Genomic DNA, 16542 nt, shown 5'->3' on the forward strand with positions numbered 1-16542 from the left:
GGAGGCAAGGGGAGAGAAGGCAAGGGGAGAGAGAGGGGAGGTGAGGGGAGAGAGAGGGCGAGGGGAGGCGGAGAGAGAGGGCGAGGGGAGGCGGAGAGAGAGGGCGAGGGGAGGCGGAGAGAGAGGGCGAGGGGAGGCGGAGAGAGAGGGCGAGGGGAGGCAAGGGGGAGAGGGCGAGGGGAGGCGGAGAGAGAGGGCGAGGGGAGGCGGAGAGAGAGGGCGAGGGGAGGCGGAGAGAGAGGGCGAGGGGAGGCAAGGGGGAGAGGGCGAGGGGAGGCGGAGAGAGAGGGCGAGGGGAGGCGGAGAGAGAGGGCGAGGGGAGGCGGAGAGAGAGGGCGAGGGGAGGCGGAGAGAGAGGGCGAGGGGAGGCAAGGGGGAGAGGGCGAGGGGAGGCAAGGGGGAGAGGGCGAGGGGAGGCAAGGGGGAGAGGGCGAGGGGAGGCAAGGGGGAGGGGGCGGGGGGGAGGGGGCGGGGGGGAGGGGGGGAGGGGGCGGGGGGGAGGGGGCGGGGGGAGGGGGGGCGGGGGGGGGGCGGGGGGGGAGGGGGCGGGGGGGAGGGGGCGGCGAGGGGGAGGGGGGGGCGAGGGGGAGCATTTGGGGAGAAGGAGGGTGAGGGGGTAGAGGCAGGGCTGGATTATGGCCAACTGATGTCCCAAGCACAGCCTTGACAAGACATTAAATCTCAGTAAGTGCTGAATGTGGAAATAATAGGTTAAAAATTGAGTTTTCTTTCAGGCGAGACTCCACAACTATGTATATTTTTTTCTCTCATTTATTGTGGGCAGGGGGGCCTTGTTCAGCGGCCCATCATCTATCTATGAGAGAATAAAGTTTGGTGTTGTACAGTTTACAGAGACCATCCGAGATCTAAAGATTTCCTCTTCCCCTTGCCCCTGGTCTTTGTGGCCAAAATCTAAACTGCTTCAGTAGGAATTGTTCAATGATAATCTAAGTGATAAAGATGATTATATTTTAACATTATTTAGAGGACTGATTTACCAACTTAACTGGTCAGAGAGAAATTGAAATAAATGAGACCAATAACGTTGCTGAGATGTGGTATAGAGTTGATGGGCTGAATGGCCTACATGGTAAGAAAAAGTCTTGTCTGATCTGTTTTCTTAATTTCTGTGTCTGTAACCCTATTTCTTGTGGAGTACTTTTATATGAGATAAGTTTATTCTTATCTCTAAGTAAAATGTACAGGCACTGAAATTTTTGCATGTCATGAGGAAATCCATCATTATGGTGTAATGTGTTGGAAGATTTGCAACTTGACCCTTAATGCCACGAGATAATCCAGCCCCACTGTACTAATCACAATCTATCAGTGTGTGTGTGTGTGTGTGTCAGTATGATTGATGTTTTAAAGCTGCCACTCCAGATCTATGGCTGAGTTGTCAACAAAGGGCTGCTCGGGGTTTGAGGCTGTGGGACGGAATCCTTTCATTTTATGAAAGGGCCGTGTTGAGATTGGAGAAGATGAGATTGTTTCCTTGAACCTGAAAAGCTTGTGTAAATTTGTTGAAAGTGACGGATTTCCATAGTGGAAACAATTTTGTTGTTGGAGTCGAGCGCAATACACAAATGTTCTGGAGAAACTCAGCAAGTCACAGCATCCATGGGAAGTACAGGGAAACCAACATTTCAGACCTGGATCCTTTGTCAGGAAGTAATTTATGCAGATGCGAGCTGATGGCATGGGTTTAAGATATTTTACAAGGCCTCAATAACAGGCCCTGGGTTTTCTTTTAAAGGTCCATCTACATCTGCAGTCTGGTAAGGCAGCCAAGTACTGAATGACACTTCACATGCTGGAAGCCCTCTCTTCCTTTTCCTATTGGTGAGAAGGCACGTGTGAAATTTTACGCCAGCAGATTCAAAGACTTTCTTCCCTGCAGCCCATGGTGCTCTCGCGCCACCCTTGTTTTTTACAGATTGATCTTTTCACTGTAGCACTACACTCTCTAATTGTGCTCTCGTGCTTCTATTTTGTATAGTAATATGCACACTAGAGTTGACTTACTAGACCGCTCATGGAAGAACCCTTGTCGCTTTTATCAGGTGTCCCATGGCAATAAACTTGAACTTTGGAGAGTCAGAATCTTTTCCGCAGGGCCAAAGTGTCACACACTTGACATACATTTATGGTGAGGGGAGGCAAGTTTAAAGGGCATATGTGGGGCAAATATTTTACATTGAGATTGATGGATGCCAGGGGTAGTGGTGGATACGCTAGTAGAAGCTTCTAGATAGACACATGGCTGTGAAGAGGATAGAGGGATATCTATCAGGTGCAAGCAGTAGAGTTTTAGTTTTACTGGGACATCATGTTCCACATAGACATGTGGGCTGAAGGGTCTATTTTTATGCTGTGTTGTCCCATGTAGCTTGATGCCATAAGTCTTTTCACCATCTACTAGGGGTGTCACTCCACTTGCCTGCATAAGGGCAGCTCCATCAGCACTCAAGGTATTCATCACCATCCAGGATATGTGGCATTCCCTCCAGACCAAGCATGGTTGTCCCTGTCTCCATCTGCACATTGGCTGCAGGCTGAACAATCTGCAAAGAACTTGTGCCCCAAGCTTCAATAGCACCCTCTTAAACCATCACTTCCATTATCCAGAACAAAAGACGTATTCTAGAGCACCTTTCATTGGCTTAGGTCATTACATCCAACAATTATGAAAATTTGGCAGCAAATTTTTTTTCAGAATAAAATCTTACCAACAGCAATAAGTTAGTGACTGTAATTATGTTACGTTGGGAACATGGCCCATGAGCAGCTCCCTGACATTTCTTTGAAATAGTTTTATGGATTATCTTGTTTACTTGAAAGAATAAGAGGCATTTTACACCTCACCCTCTAGAGCACACATGTCAAACTCTGGCCCGATATAATTATATTTGGCCCGCAAGATCATATCAAAAATGTATTAGAGGTGGCCCGCTGGCCGCCGCGCCAGTATAGCGCATGCACAGTAACCGGTGTGTCCCAGGGTGAGAGAGAGAGAGAGAGAGAGAGAAAAATCCTGGTCCTTGAAAAGTAGTGGTGGGTGGTTTTATAAACACGCTGTCATGTCCCCCCGCCCACCCCCCCACCGCAGCGCGGCCTGGCCGGTGTCAGGGGAAGCCAAGGCCGCTTCCCAGCACCCGGAACCCCAGTGGCACAGCGTTTCTTGGAGCTGCAGATGGAGTTGGGATGCCGGAGGGAAGATTGGGGCTCCCCGCCTGGCGATGGGGGCGCCGGCCGCCCTGCGCCTTCCCACCGGACCAGCGGCGGGTGCCCGGAGTACACGTGGAGAGCGAAGCTGGTCGGGCAGGTAGGGTGGAACCCCCCCGCCAATCTCGGGAGTGGCGTGGGCTGGATTGGGATTAGCCGCGCTCACCTGCTCCTCCACCACTGACCGGGATCCCAGCGCGGTCCTGAGCGCGGAGACTGCCCTGGAAAGGTCCTGGGACACCGGCACGGAAAGAAAAGGGGAATCCGGGAGAAACTCAGCAGGTCAAGGGGAGTACGAGAGAAACGCAGCAGGTCAAAGGGGGATCCGGGAGAAATTCAGCAGGTCAACGGGGGTCCGGCAGAAACTCAGGGGGGGCCTGACCTCGCCAGGACCGTTGCCCATTCCCCCTCCCTGCCGCAGGCCGATCCACGACTCACGGTGACGGGGCCGCTGATCCGCAGAGATGCCGCCCTGCAGCGAGAGCCTATGCCCTCGCACTGTCGTTGTCCAACCCGATCGCCCGCAAACCCCGCCCTCCCGCACACAGGCCTGAGTAAGTATTATGAACTTTAATCTCAGGATAAAACGATCTTCCAATAGTTTCATGTCACAGTGATAAATATATTCCTGGTTAAAAATGGTCCTGCACCTGGATACAAGCTCATTAGGCATAAAACTTGAAAAGTGTGTAAATCAAAGGATATCTGTACCAATGGAAAAAGGGCATGGCAAATAACCCGGCTAGAGTTCATGCCCACAATCAGTCACCCATTTGATTGTTTCAGGAATCATGTTATTCTCCCACATTCTCAATAGCCCTCAGATTTTACTATTCGACAGCACACTAGCAACATTTGACAAATCCTCGATGGAGAAATATTATTTATTGAATATTTAATTTCTCATTTGTTAAGGCTTCTGGAAAGAGTTTATCCAAAACTATTATTAAACATTTATTTTAATAAGAAAAATTTTAACATTACATATGTTGAAAGAAGAGAAAACATGCAGATGTTGTTGAAAATTTCAATAAATATTGAGTTCGGCCCTCGACTTAGTCCAAGTTTTTAATTTTGGCCCTCCTTGAATTTGAGTTTGACACCCCTGCTCTAGAGCAAGAAGAGCCACCACTTGCAATACACACAAATGTGCTGGAGAAACTCAGCAGGTCATGCAGCATCTATAGGAAGTAAAGGGTAACCGACATTTTGGGTCTGAGCCTTTTGTCATTCTTGAAAATGCAAACAAATGGGACTAGCTTGGTTGCCATGAACAATTTGGGTTGAAGGGCCAGTTTCCACGGCATAAATCCCCATGACCAAAAGGCAGGAGGGGATTAGATATAGGAATAGATGAGGCAGCAGTGGTGGAAAAACAAGGATGAGACTTTTAAGAGGCTCTTGGATAGCAACTGGAGTTGGAGAGACTGATTCAACCCAGCACTTCTTTGCATGCAGCAGAAGGTTACAGGGTCTGGTGGCAGTTTGCAAGCATGTTGTGCTCTTGCATTAATGAGGGCATTAGCAGGGAGAACATGCCCTCATTAAAATCGGTTTCATGTCTGTGCCACTCTGCAGTGCCCTGCTGACTGGAACAGCAACCCCTGCAGCTCTAGCAATTTGAATGCTCTGGTTTAACTGCAAAGCTGCACAGTCTGCAACAGCAGAGCTGACCCTGAGTGAGGCCGCAAAAATGACACCAGATCGAGAGCACCTCGCCTCCCAGGATTAACATTGGTGCAGAGGTTAATTAAGGAGAGGAGTGAGCCATTGGCACTTTACATTTCTTCTGCTACTCAATGGGATCATGCCTCAGGCCAGCCTTCCTCCACCAACCTTCTTGCAATATCCAAAATTTACCTTTGTTTTGCATAAATCAGCTACTGAGCCTTGACAGCTCCTGGGATGGAAAATTGTTGCTCCACCAACCCCTTGGTGAAGACTGTTCTGCCTCTCTGTCCTTAATGGCTAATGCCTTACTTTGAGACAGTGAACTCTGGTTTTTGAAATCCCAGCCAAGGGAAGCTTCATATCTGCGCTTCCCTTGATGAGCCATATAACATGACAGCACGGAAACAGGCCCTTGCCCACCTATTCCATGCTGAACAGTTCTGCCTGGTCCCATTGTTCTGCACCTGGACCATAGCCCTCTATACCCCTCCCATCCATGTACCTGCCAAATTCTTCTGAAATGTCAAAATTGAGCCCGCATTCACCGCTTCAGCTTGCAGCTCATGCCACACTCCTACCTCTCTCTGCATGAAGAGGTTTCCTCCAATGTTCCCTTTAAGCATGTTGTTTTTCATCCTTAACTCGTGTTCTTGTCTCACCTAACCTCTGTAAAAAAAAAAAGAAGCCTACTTGAATTTCCTCTTATTGAAGCCCCTCATCAGCCCTGTAAGAGTTTTGTAAGTATTTACAAAAGCATTTTAAAAGATGCAAGTTATTTTGAGTTGTCTAGATTTTGGAGGAGGTATTGAGCATTATAAGCAGTGAAAAAGGATGGTAATTGACATCACAAAGGTGGAGAGATTGGTAGAATGGGTGGATGAAATTTAATGGGGCAGAGGTGATTTGAAACAAGATGGTACAGGAACAGATCTGCAGGTGATTTGCAATACTCATTAAAAGTTGCAATACAGGTTGAAAAACAGATGCAGATCTTGGACTTTATAAATAGAAGCACAAACAAGGAGATTGACACTATTGTGTCCCATCTGGGTGGGATCATTCAAGAAAGATGCAAAGTGCTTGGGGAGAATGCTGAAGAAACTTAGGAGAATGAGGTTTCAGAGGAAGTGGTGGAGGCAGGGATGATTACAATGTTTAAAAGAAATTTACACAGGCTCATGATGAGGAAAGAATCATGGGATATGGATTAAATGTTGACCAATGGGATGAGCTCAGGAAGGCACCTTGGTTAGCTTGGATGAGCTGGGCTGAATGGCCTGTATATCACTTGAATGATTCCAGGGACCAGTTACATAGAACGTGTGGAGAAGCTAGTTTGTGAGCAGGCCTGATGGAGATATGTGGTGTCATGGTGAGGAGTAGGAAGAATAGATCGAGGAAAAATTTCCCAATAATTGTTCTATGTTTTAAATTGCAGAGAGGAGATCAGAATTAGCTTTATTGTTCTTGCCTTGTGCTAGTCTGGATTTTATGGGCCAAATGGCTGCCTCCTAGACTATAACTTTGTGATTCTGGATACACTGAGAGAGCAGAAGGATATTTACTCAAAAAGTTAGTCTTGATGGTACAAGAGGTCTAATTTCAGTTCCTCAAAGGCTGCCATAGAATGCTACCATGGACTTGAAATGCCCACCGCCCTTGTCCTGTGCTGGTATAATTTCATGTGCGGCATGGAAAGAAGAATTGGTTTATGTCGATTTTTAGACTGTGTTTCCAACTGGGAAAAGCCAAGCAGGTCTGACAGCTTCACTCGGTGGATGCATGTGTGTCTTTGTCTTTCCCCTTTCTGAGGGAAGTCAATGAGGGTATCAGTGGGACAAGTGACCTGTTAGAACCTGCCCTGTGCCACGATCCCTTCCCCTGCCCATCATTCACACTTTCCTTCCTCCAGCTCCCCACCACTTCCCTTTCCTTCCTCTGATTAGAGAACCTTTCTCGGCCCCCTGCCCCTTCCCTCTCCCACCACCCTGCTCCTTTCCTTTCTGCCCCATGCCAGCAGCATTGCCTAACCTATTGAGTTCCTCCAGCACGCTCTTGGTGTATGGATCTGTCCTGAGGAGCTGATGAAAGCTGACTATTATGAGTGACCTAAGGCATTGGTGATCTACAATCTGTTACCTACGCTGCTTGTTAATAGAACAAGGGGAAGGGATTATTTTAGGAGCTCAATGGAATGTAAATAGTTGCCAGGGAAACAAAGCATATTCAACTGTGGCCAGGTTGAAAATCTAGTTACAGGTACACAATTCTTTATCCGGACATCTAAAATCCGGAAAGCTCCAAAATCCAGCAAGTGGGGAGAGAGATGGCAGCACGAGTAGGGCGGGCGAGGGGGAGAGACCAGCAGCGCCAGTTGGGCAGGAGAGAGACCAGCAGCGCCAGTTGGGCGGTCGAGGGTGGGGAGAGAGACCGGCAGCGCGAGTCGGGTGGACAGGAGACCGGCAGCGCGAGCCGGGTGGGGAGGAGACCCGCAGGGCAGGGGAGACCGACAGTGCGAGGTGGGGGGGGGGGGGGGAGACAGTAGCGCGACTGGAAGGGGATGGGGTGGATAGAGCAGCACAAATCGGGTGGGCTTAAATCTGACTTTCCAACATCTGGAAAAATCCGAAATTCCGGACACACTTTCCCCCAGGGGTTCTGAATAAAGGATTGTGTACCTGCATTTTAACTTGTAGGGCTGCACAGCATGGAAGCAGGCCCTTCTGCCCATTGACTCTGCACTGACCATCAACCACCCATTTATGCTTATCTAATCCTAATCCCGTTTTATTCTCCCCACATTCCTGTCAACTCCCCCAATCCCTATCAGTCAGCTACACATTGAGGGAAACTTGCAGTGTCAAATTATCCTCCCAGCCCACATGTCTTGGGGATGTGGGAGGAAACTGGAGCACCCAGAGGAAATCCATACAGTCACTGGGCAAACTCCCCGCAGACAGCGCCCAAAGTTGGGATCACTGTGCCACTCTTCATCGAATACGAAAGTAAGGTTTTTATGTCTCCTTCTCTTGTGTTGCCAGTTGCTATGGCAATGAATAAATAGCAAGGTCAAATAAAGATTTCTTCAAAGAGTTTTGTTTTTTCTATCCACTGACTGTTGACCTTTGCCTGTGGAGCTCTGGAGCAGCCTGCTTGGTGATTGTAGTCTGATTCTGAAAGCGTATAAACAGCCCATTCATCCCCAGTTCTGTCCTCGAACCTGTGGCTGGTTGGTTCCTTCATCACTGGATTTAAATCTGTGGGTCCAGGGTGGTGGGAGCGCAATCACCAGAACTCTGCGGCAATTCACGAGAGCAGCTCTCCACCACCACTTTCTGAAGGGTAGTCATGGTAAACCTGGTCGGTTGTCCACAACTCCCTCTTAATGAATAGAACAACATCTCACCAGGGAGCAGAGTTTAACTGAGCTAAACCATTCTTAAGTCAGCAGAGCTGATTTGATCTGGTACCTAACTTCTCATTGGATGTTGCTGAAACAATAATTGAAAGATAGAGGTGCTGGCTATTTGATTCTTCAACCAGTTGTTATAATTGTGGCTGGTTTTGAGTCTTAAGATCTTCTTTCCAATTTTCTCCTCATACTCTTGAAACCCTTTTGTGTTGGAGCTACTGACAACCTCTCAATGTTTGCTCCTCAAGTTTAATGATCATGTTACTGTACCCCTTAACTAATAAAAATGCAGGTTGTTTTTAAACATTGAGTCAATCACCTTTGTTTCCCCATGGAACGTTTGCCTAATGAACCAACCTTGTTGTTCCATGTTGTTCTTGCTTTGACCTTGCAAACCCTTTGCCTTACTCTGAAGCTAGTGAGCACCTCTAAAACAGAATGAAGCATTGCCATGGAAAATGTATGGCTAAACCAAAATGTTCCCTTATTTGGGCATTGGGCAGGGAGTGGAGGAGGGGAGATCATGAAGGTGCTTGTGTACAAATCATCCCATGACTGTCAAATGCTGTAATAGAATATAACGGAAGTTTGGGATGATAAATAGTTTATGCAGATAGTCTTTCTGAGTTCCCTGTGATCTGACAGTATAGCCTATGGGTGTGATACAGATTTGCTTTGACTTTTCAGGTATCGTCAAGTAGACCATTGGACCATATTAAAAATGAATTATCTGTCAACAATTAGTGAGTTAGTCCATAATGTGGCAACGTGATAAAGGTGTGTTGTAGGGATTGAATGATGGTTCGTTGTGATTCAGAATACCCGAAGGGAACTGGATGTATCGAAAATGCCTTGGGGAGCCTTGTGGAGATGGATTGTGTGCTGGCAGATATTTCTGGTTTTCCTGCAACTGGCCTCCCACACTCTGCAGTGTGAGCTGTCAGTAAGTGGCTCATTGTATCACCCTTGAGTGGAAAGTTGTAAGTTCAAGACTGGCTTTGACCATGAGGGTGTCATCCAGACTGGCATTCCCAATTAAGCTTTGTTCTGGGAATTGGTTGATGACTCACTTGACCCAATGAGTGTTTAAAAAAAACCTGAGAGTACGTTGGCCTTCTTCAGTCAGAGGATTGAGCTCTGTAAAACTCTGGTTTGACCACACTTGGAATATTTGTGTTCATTTCTGCTCACCTCATTACAGGAATGATGTGCAATTTATGGAGTGGGTGTAGAGGAAATTTACCAGGATGGTAAGAGTTAAACATGAAAATCTGTAGATGTCATGGTTGAAGTAAAAACACAACTCTGAAGAAACTCTACAGGTTAAAGTGTCCTTTATACAGGTACACAATCCTTTATCCGGATATCTAAAATCCAGAAGGCTCCAAAAACCGGCAAGTGGGTAGAGAGACGGCAGCACGAGTTGGGTGGGCGAGGGCGAGAGATCTGCAGCGTGAGTCGGGCGGGCAAGAGACCGACAGCGGTGAGTTGGGCGGGCGAGGGTGAGAGACCGGCAACGCGAGGTGGGAGGGCGAGAGACCGGCAGCGCGAGGTGGGATGGGTATGGCAGCACAATTCAGGTGGGCTTGATATGGCAGCACAATTCAGGTGGGCTTAAATCTGTCTTTCTGAAATCCGGAAAAGTCTGTAATTTGTAACACACTGTACCCCAAGGTTTCCGGATAAAGGATTGTGTAGCTGTATAACAAAGATAAAAATACATGACCAATGCTTTGGGCTTGAGCCCTTCAACAAGGTATGGAAAAATGTCGGCAGGTGTCCGAATAAAAGGGGGAAGTGTGGTCGCAAAGGCAGGAGGTCATGGGTGGAGAAGGGAGGGCACAGCAGCAAGCAAGGGGAGGAGGGATAGTTAGGTGAATAGAGAGGGAAGGAGGTGGAGAGCTGACAGGGGGAAGGGAGGGGGAAAGGAGAGCAGAAACCAGAAAAGTTTATGTTAATACTATCTGGTTGGAGAGGGCCCAGATGAAAAATCAGGTGTTGTCCTCCAATTTTTGGGTGGTCTTGGTGGGATAGTACATGAGGCCATTCACAGACATGTGAGTATGGGAGTGTGATGCAGAACTGAAATGGTTGGCCACTGGGAGGTCCTTGTCACTGGTGCGGATGGAGCGCAGGTGCTCAGTGAGGCGATCTCCCAGTCTGCGTCCAGTCTCTCCAATATAGACCACTGAATGCAGTAAATCAATCCTGTGGATATGCAAGTGAAGTGTTGCTTCACTGGAAAGGCCTATTTGGGGCCCCAGACTGTGGTGAGGGAGAAGGTGTGGTGCCCACACTTCATTTCACTTGTGTACCTGCAGGACTGATTTACTGCATTCGGTGCTTCCTTTGTGGCCTTCTCTACAACGGAGAGACCGGGAGATCGCTTTGCTGAGCACTTGTGCTTTGTCCGCACCAGTGACAGAGACCTCCCAGTGGCCATTTCAGTTCTGCGTCACTCTCCCATACTTACATATCTGTCCATGGTCTCATGTATTATCCCACTAAGACCAACCATAAATTGAAGGAATGACCCCTGATTTTCCATCTGGTCACTCTCCAGCCAGATGGTATTAACATCGACTTTTCCGGTTTCTGCTAACCTGCTCTCATTTCTCTCTTCCTTCTCTTCCCCCTGTCAGCTCTCCACCCCCTTCCCTCTCTATACTCTTAGCCACCCCTCCTCCCCTCGAGTGCTGCTGCACCCTCCCTCTGTTCTCCACCTATTACCTCCTGCCTTTGCGACCACATAAGGTGGGGGGGGGGGGGGCCCTTACCCTTTTATTTGGATGCCTGCTGACATTTTCCCATACATTGATGAAGAGCCCAAAATGTCACTTATACATTTTTATCCTTGCTATATAAAGGACACTGTTTGACCTGGTGAATTTTACCAGGATGTTTCCTGGATTGGAGAACGTGCGATGAGGCAAGGTTTACATAGATAGGGAGTGATGAAGGATGAGAGGTGACTTGAAAGAGGTCCACAAAATTGTGAGAGACATGGATAGGGTGGACAGCCAACACTTCTTTCCCGGGGTGAGAATAATAAAGGCCAGCAGGCATCTGCATAAGGTGAGGGGAGGAAAGTTTAGGGGAGATATCAGGGGTTTGTTATTTTTTTTTACTCTGAGTGTAGTGGTTGCCTGAAGTGCATTGCCAGGGATGGCGGTGGAGGCTGATATAATCATGCCATGCCATTTAAGACAAGCAGATGGATGCAAGAAAATAGAAGGTTGTCAGTGTGAGATCAGGAAGGTTTAGACTGTTGAGTAAATTTATATAGGTCAGCACAACATCATGGGCCAAAGGGCCTGTACTATGCTGTTATGTTCCATGTTTTAAAAGAGAAACATGAGCCTGACCATGTTGCTGGGCATATTAATGTGTGAAGTTGGAGCAATTAGACCTGAGTCAGGGAAGTTGTGTGTTCCAGATGTGGCTCAATGGGACATGTTAGCTGAGTCAGAATATATAAAGCCAGGCTGATCCTTCAGTGCTATTGAGAGGGAACACTGCTGTTAGAGATGATTCGCTTGATCTTCCAGTGATTATTATCAAAATGGACCTTTGATTCGGCATCTCACTGCTATCTGCTCAACTCTTTTCCCTGCACTCCAATGAATGGTTACTTTCATTTTGTGTTTGGTACCTGTAAACTAGTTTGCAATGATTTGAGCCAGGATCCTTGTGTTCATTAATTCAGCTCTCATGTCAATTATTTGATGCTTGTAATTGCCAAACCTGGATCTGAAGTACCTGATCTTCAAGCTGCATGCAATACAGACTATGTGTTTATATTATGTCTTTTTTTTTTTAAATTTTTTATTTTTCACACCATAAATCACAATAGCCATGATATACACTTTTTCTTTTCCACACATTTACAGTGACTTTTTCTCCCTCCCCCCTCCCTCCTCCCAAGCCACCCCCCCATCCCCCCCCCCTCTCATCCATTTTAGTTATACAATCTAGGTTGCATTAATTCAGTTAGACAATGTTGTCATTCAACAAAAATACACCAGAAATTCTACTGAGTCCATTCTTTTCTTTTCTTCTCCTTCCATCAACTTAGGTAATGTTTGTTCCCGGTAGGTTTTCGCTATTGTATTTAATGTAAGGCTCCCATACTTGTTCGAGTATTTCAATATTATTTCTTAAACTATATGTTATTTTTTCTAATGGAATACATTTATTCATTTCTATATACCATTGTTGTATTTTCAAATTATCTTCCAATTTCCAGGTTGACATAATACATTTTTTTGCTACAGCTAGGGCTATCTTAACAAATCTTTTTTGTGCATCCTCCAAGTCAATTCCAAATTCTTTATTTTTTATGTTACTTAGGAGAAAGATCTCTGGATTCTTTGGTATATTGTTTTCTGTTATTTTATTTAATATCTGATTGAGATCATCCCAAAATTTTTCTACTCTCTCACATGTCCAGATTGCATGAATTGTTGTTCCCCTTTCTTTTTTACATCGAAAACATCTATCAGATACTGTTGGGTCCCATTTATTTAACTTTTGCGGTGTAATGTATAGTCTGTGTAACCAATTATATTGTATCATACGCAGCCTCGTATTTATTGTATTTCTCATCGTTCCAGAGCATAACTTCTCCCATGTTTCCTTTTTTATCTTTATATTTAAATCTTGTTCCCATTTTTGTTTAGTTTTACCATTTGTTTCCTCATTTTCCTTTTCTTGCAGTTTAATATACATATTTTTTATAAATCTTTTGATTAACATTGTATCTGTAATCACATATTCAAGGTTACTTCCCTCTGGTAAACTCAAGTTGCTTCCTAATTTATCTTTCAAGTAGGATCTCAGTTGGTAATATGCCAGCGCTGTATCTCCCGTTATATTGTACTTATCTCTCATTTGTTCAAAGGATAAGAATCTACTTCCTGAAAAACAATTTTCTATTCTTTTAATCCCTTTTTTTTCCCATTTTCTAAAGGCAAGGTTGTCTATTGTAAAAGGGAGTAGCTTATTTTGCGTCAATATTAGTTTTGGTATTTGGTAATTTATTTTATTTCTTTCTACATGAATCTTCTTCCATATATTGAGGAGATGGTGTAATACTGGAGAAGTTCTATGTTGTACCAATTTTTCGTCCCATTTATATAATATGTGTTCAGGTATCTTTTCCCCTATTTTATCTAATTCTAGTCTCGTCCAGTCTGGTTTTTCCCTTGTTTGATAAAAATCTGATAGGTACCTTAATTGTGCGGCTCTATAATAATTTTTGAAGTTTGGCAATTGTAAGCCTCCTTGTTTATACCATTCTGTTAATTTGTCTAGTGCTATCCTCGGTTTCCCCCCTCTCCATAAAAATCTCCTTATTATTTTCTTTAACTCTTTGAAGAATTTTTCTGTCAGTTGTATTGGCAATGCCTGAAATAAGTATAGTATCCTTGGAAAAATGTTCATTTTAATACAGTTTATCCTTCCTATCAGTGTTAGTGGTAGCTCTTTCCAATGCTCTAAATCGTCCTGTAATTTTTTCATTAGTGGATTGTAATTGAGTTTATATAATTGGCCTAGATTTTTGTTTATTTGCACACCTAGGTATCTTATTGCCTGCGTTTGCCATCTGAATGGGGATTCCTCCTTAAATTTTGAGAAATCCGCGTTATTCATAGGCATTGCTTCACTTTTATTTACGTTTATCTTGTATCCCGACACTTCTCCATATTCCTTCAATTTCTTATATAGTTCTTTTATTGATAGTTCTGGTTCTGCTAAGTACACTATCACATCATCCGCAAACAGACTGATTTTATATTCCCTGTCTTTTATTTTTATTCCTTTTATATTATTATCTCTTCTTATCGATTCTGCTAGTGGTTCTATAGCTAGCGCAAACAATAATGGTGATAGTGGGCATCCCTGCCGCGTTGACCTGCTTAAGTTAAATTGCTTTGATACATGTCCATTTACTGTCACTTTCGCTAACGGTCCCTTATATAATGCTTTAATCCAATTAATATACTTCTCCGGTAAACTGAATTTTTGCAATACTTTGAACAAGTAATTCCATTCTACTCTGTCGAAGGCCTTCTCTGCGTCTAAAGCAACTGCTACTGCCGGTGCTTTATTTCCTTCTACTGCATGAATTAAGTTAATAAATTTACAAATATTGTCTGTTGTGCGTCTTTTTTTGATAAATCCAGTTTGGTCTAAATTTACCATTTTCGGTACCTGTTCTGCTAATCTGTTCGCTAATAGTTTAGCTATTATCTTATAATCTGTGTTTAGCAGAGATATTGGTCTATATGACGCTGGTGAGAGTGGATCTTTCCCTTGTTTTAGTATCACTGTAATTATTGCTGTTTTACATGAATCTGGTAAGTTTTGTGTCTCATCAATCTGGTTGATTACATCCAGGAGGGGCGGTATTATTAGGTCTTTAAATGTTTTGTAGAATTCTATTGGGAGTCCATCCTCTCCTGGTGTCTTATTATTTGGTAAATTTTTTATTATCTCTTGTATTTCTACTGTTCCAAATGGTTCTGTTAATTTATTTTGTTCCTCTATTTGTAGTTTTGGTAGTTCAATTTTAGTCAAAAATTCATCTATTTTCCCTTCTTTCCCTTCGTTTTCGGTTCGGTATAATTGTTCATAGAATTCTCTGAAGTTTTCCTTAATTTCTTTTGGATTATATGTAATTTGTTTGTCTTTTTTCCTTGTTGCCAATACCATTTTCTTAGTTTGCTCTGTCTTAAGCTGCCATGCTAGGATTTTGTGTGTTTTTTCCCCTAGTTCATAATATTTCTGTTTTGTCTTCATTATATTCTTCTCCACCTTATATGTTTGTAATGTTTCATATTTTATTTTTTTATCCGCCAATTCTCTTCTTTTGGTTGTATCTTCCTTTATTGCTAATTTTTTTTCTATGTTTATTATTTCCCTTTCCAACTGCTCTGTTTCCTGATTATAGTCCTTCTTCATCTTGGTTGCATAACTTATTATTTGCCCTCTAATGAATGCTTTCATTGCGTCCCATAGTATAAACTTATCTTCCACTGATTCCGTATTTACTTCAAAGTACATTTTTAATTGTTTTTCAATAAATTCTCTAAAATCCTGTCTTTTAAGTAGCATGGGGTTTAATCTCCATCTATACATTCTTGGAGGGATGTCTTCTAGCTCTATTGCCAATAACAGGGGTGAGTGGTCCGATAATAGTCTAGCTTTATATTCCGTTTTCCTAACTCTCCCTTGTATGTGGGCTGATAACAGGAATAGGTCTATCCTTGAGTATGTTTTATGTCTAGTCGAGTAGTATGAGTATTCCTTTTCTTTTGGGTTTTGTTTCCTCCATATGTCCACAAGTTTCATTTCTTGCATTGATTTAATTATAAATTTGGTTACTTTGTTCTTCCTGTTAATTTTTTTCCCCGTTTTATCCATATTTGGATCCAAATTCAGATTGAAATCCCCTCCTATTAGTATGTTCCCTTGCGTATTAGCTACCTTCAAAAAGATATCTTGCATAAACTTTTGATCTTCTTCGTTAGGTGAATATATATTAAGTAGATTCCAAAGCTCTGAATATATCTGACATTTTATCATAACATATCTCCCTGCTGGATCTATTATTTCCTCTTCTATTTTAAATGGCACATTTTTGCTAATTAATATAGCCACTCCTCTGGCTTTTGAATTATACGATGCTGCTGTTACATGTCCTACCCAATCTCTCTTTAATTTCTTGTGCTCCAATTCAGTTAAATGTGTTTCTTGGACAAATGCTATATCTATTTTTTCCTTTTTCAGTAAATTTAGTAGTTTCTTCCTTTTAATTTGGTTATGTATTCCATTAATATTTAGAGTCATATAGTTCAGCGTAGCCATTTTATATTTTGTTTATCTTCTCTTTCCGTTTTTCCATCATTACCTTTCCTCCTTTTCCATTTCTGTTTTCTTATTTTCAACTCTTTACCAGACAACATTCCTACAACATCCAACATTTTCCTTATTCTCCTATTTCTATCTTCTTTATCCCCAATCTCCCCTTCCCCTCCTGAGTTGCCCTTTATCCCTTGTCGGACAACCACATCTCCCCTCTCCATTTGGATTTGCGAATCCACTCGCAAGCGTCAACTGATTTTGCAGTGACCGCTCTTTTCCCCCCACCCAGCCCCCCCCAGAAAAGATTTCGTTTTTTATACGTCACAAAGGTCACTCTTTTAGTTCCCTCCTTATTCTCTCTATTCCAT

At 43.9% G+C, this 16542-nt stretch overlaps 1 protein-coding gene across 2 annotated transcripts in view; it reads left to right on the forward strand.

Moving 5' to 3' along the window:
• Positions 1-16542, forward strand: part of LOC138757779 (tetraspanin-5) — a 116309-nt gene that overhangs the window by 534 nt on the left and 99233 nt on the right. The gene's annotated exons all lie outside the window — the stretch shown is intronic.

The sequence above is a fragment of the Narcine bancroftii genome, chromosome 3 (assembly GCF_036971445.1).
Source record: "Narcine bancroftii isolate sNarBan1 chromosome 3, sNarBan1.hap1, whole genome shotgun sequence".
In the NCBI taxonomy this organism is placed as follows: Eukaryota; Metazoa; Chordata; class Chondrichthyes; order Torpediniformes; family Narcinidae; genus Narcine; species Narcine bancroftii.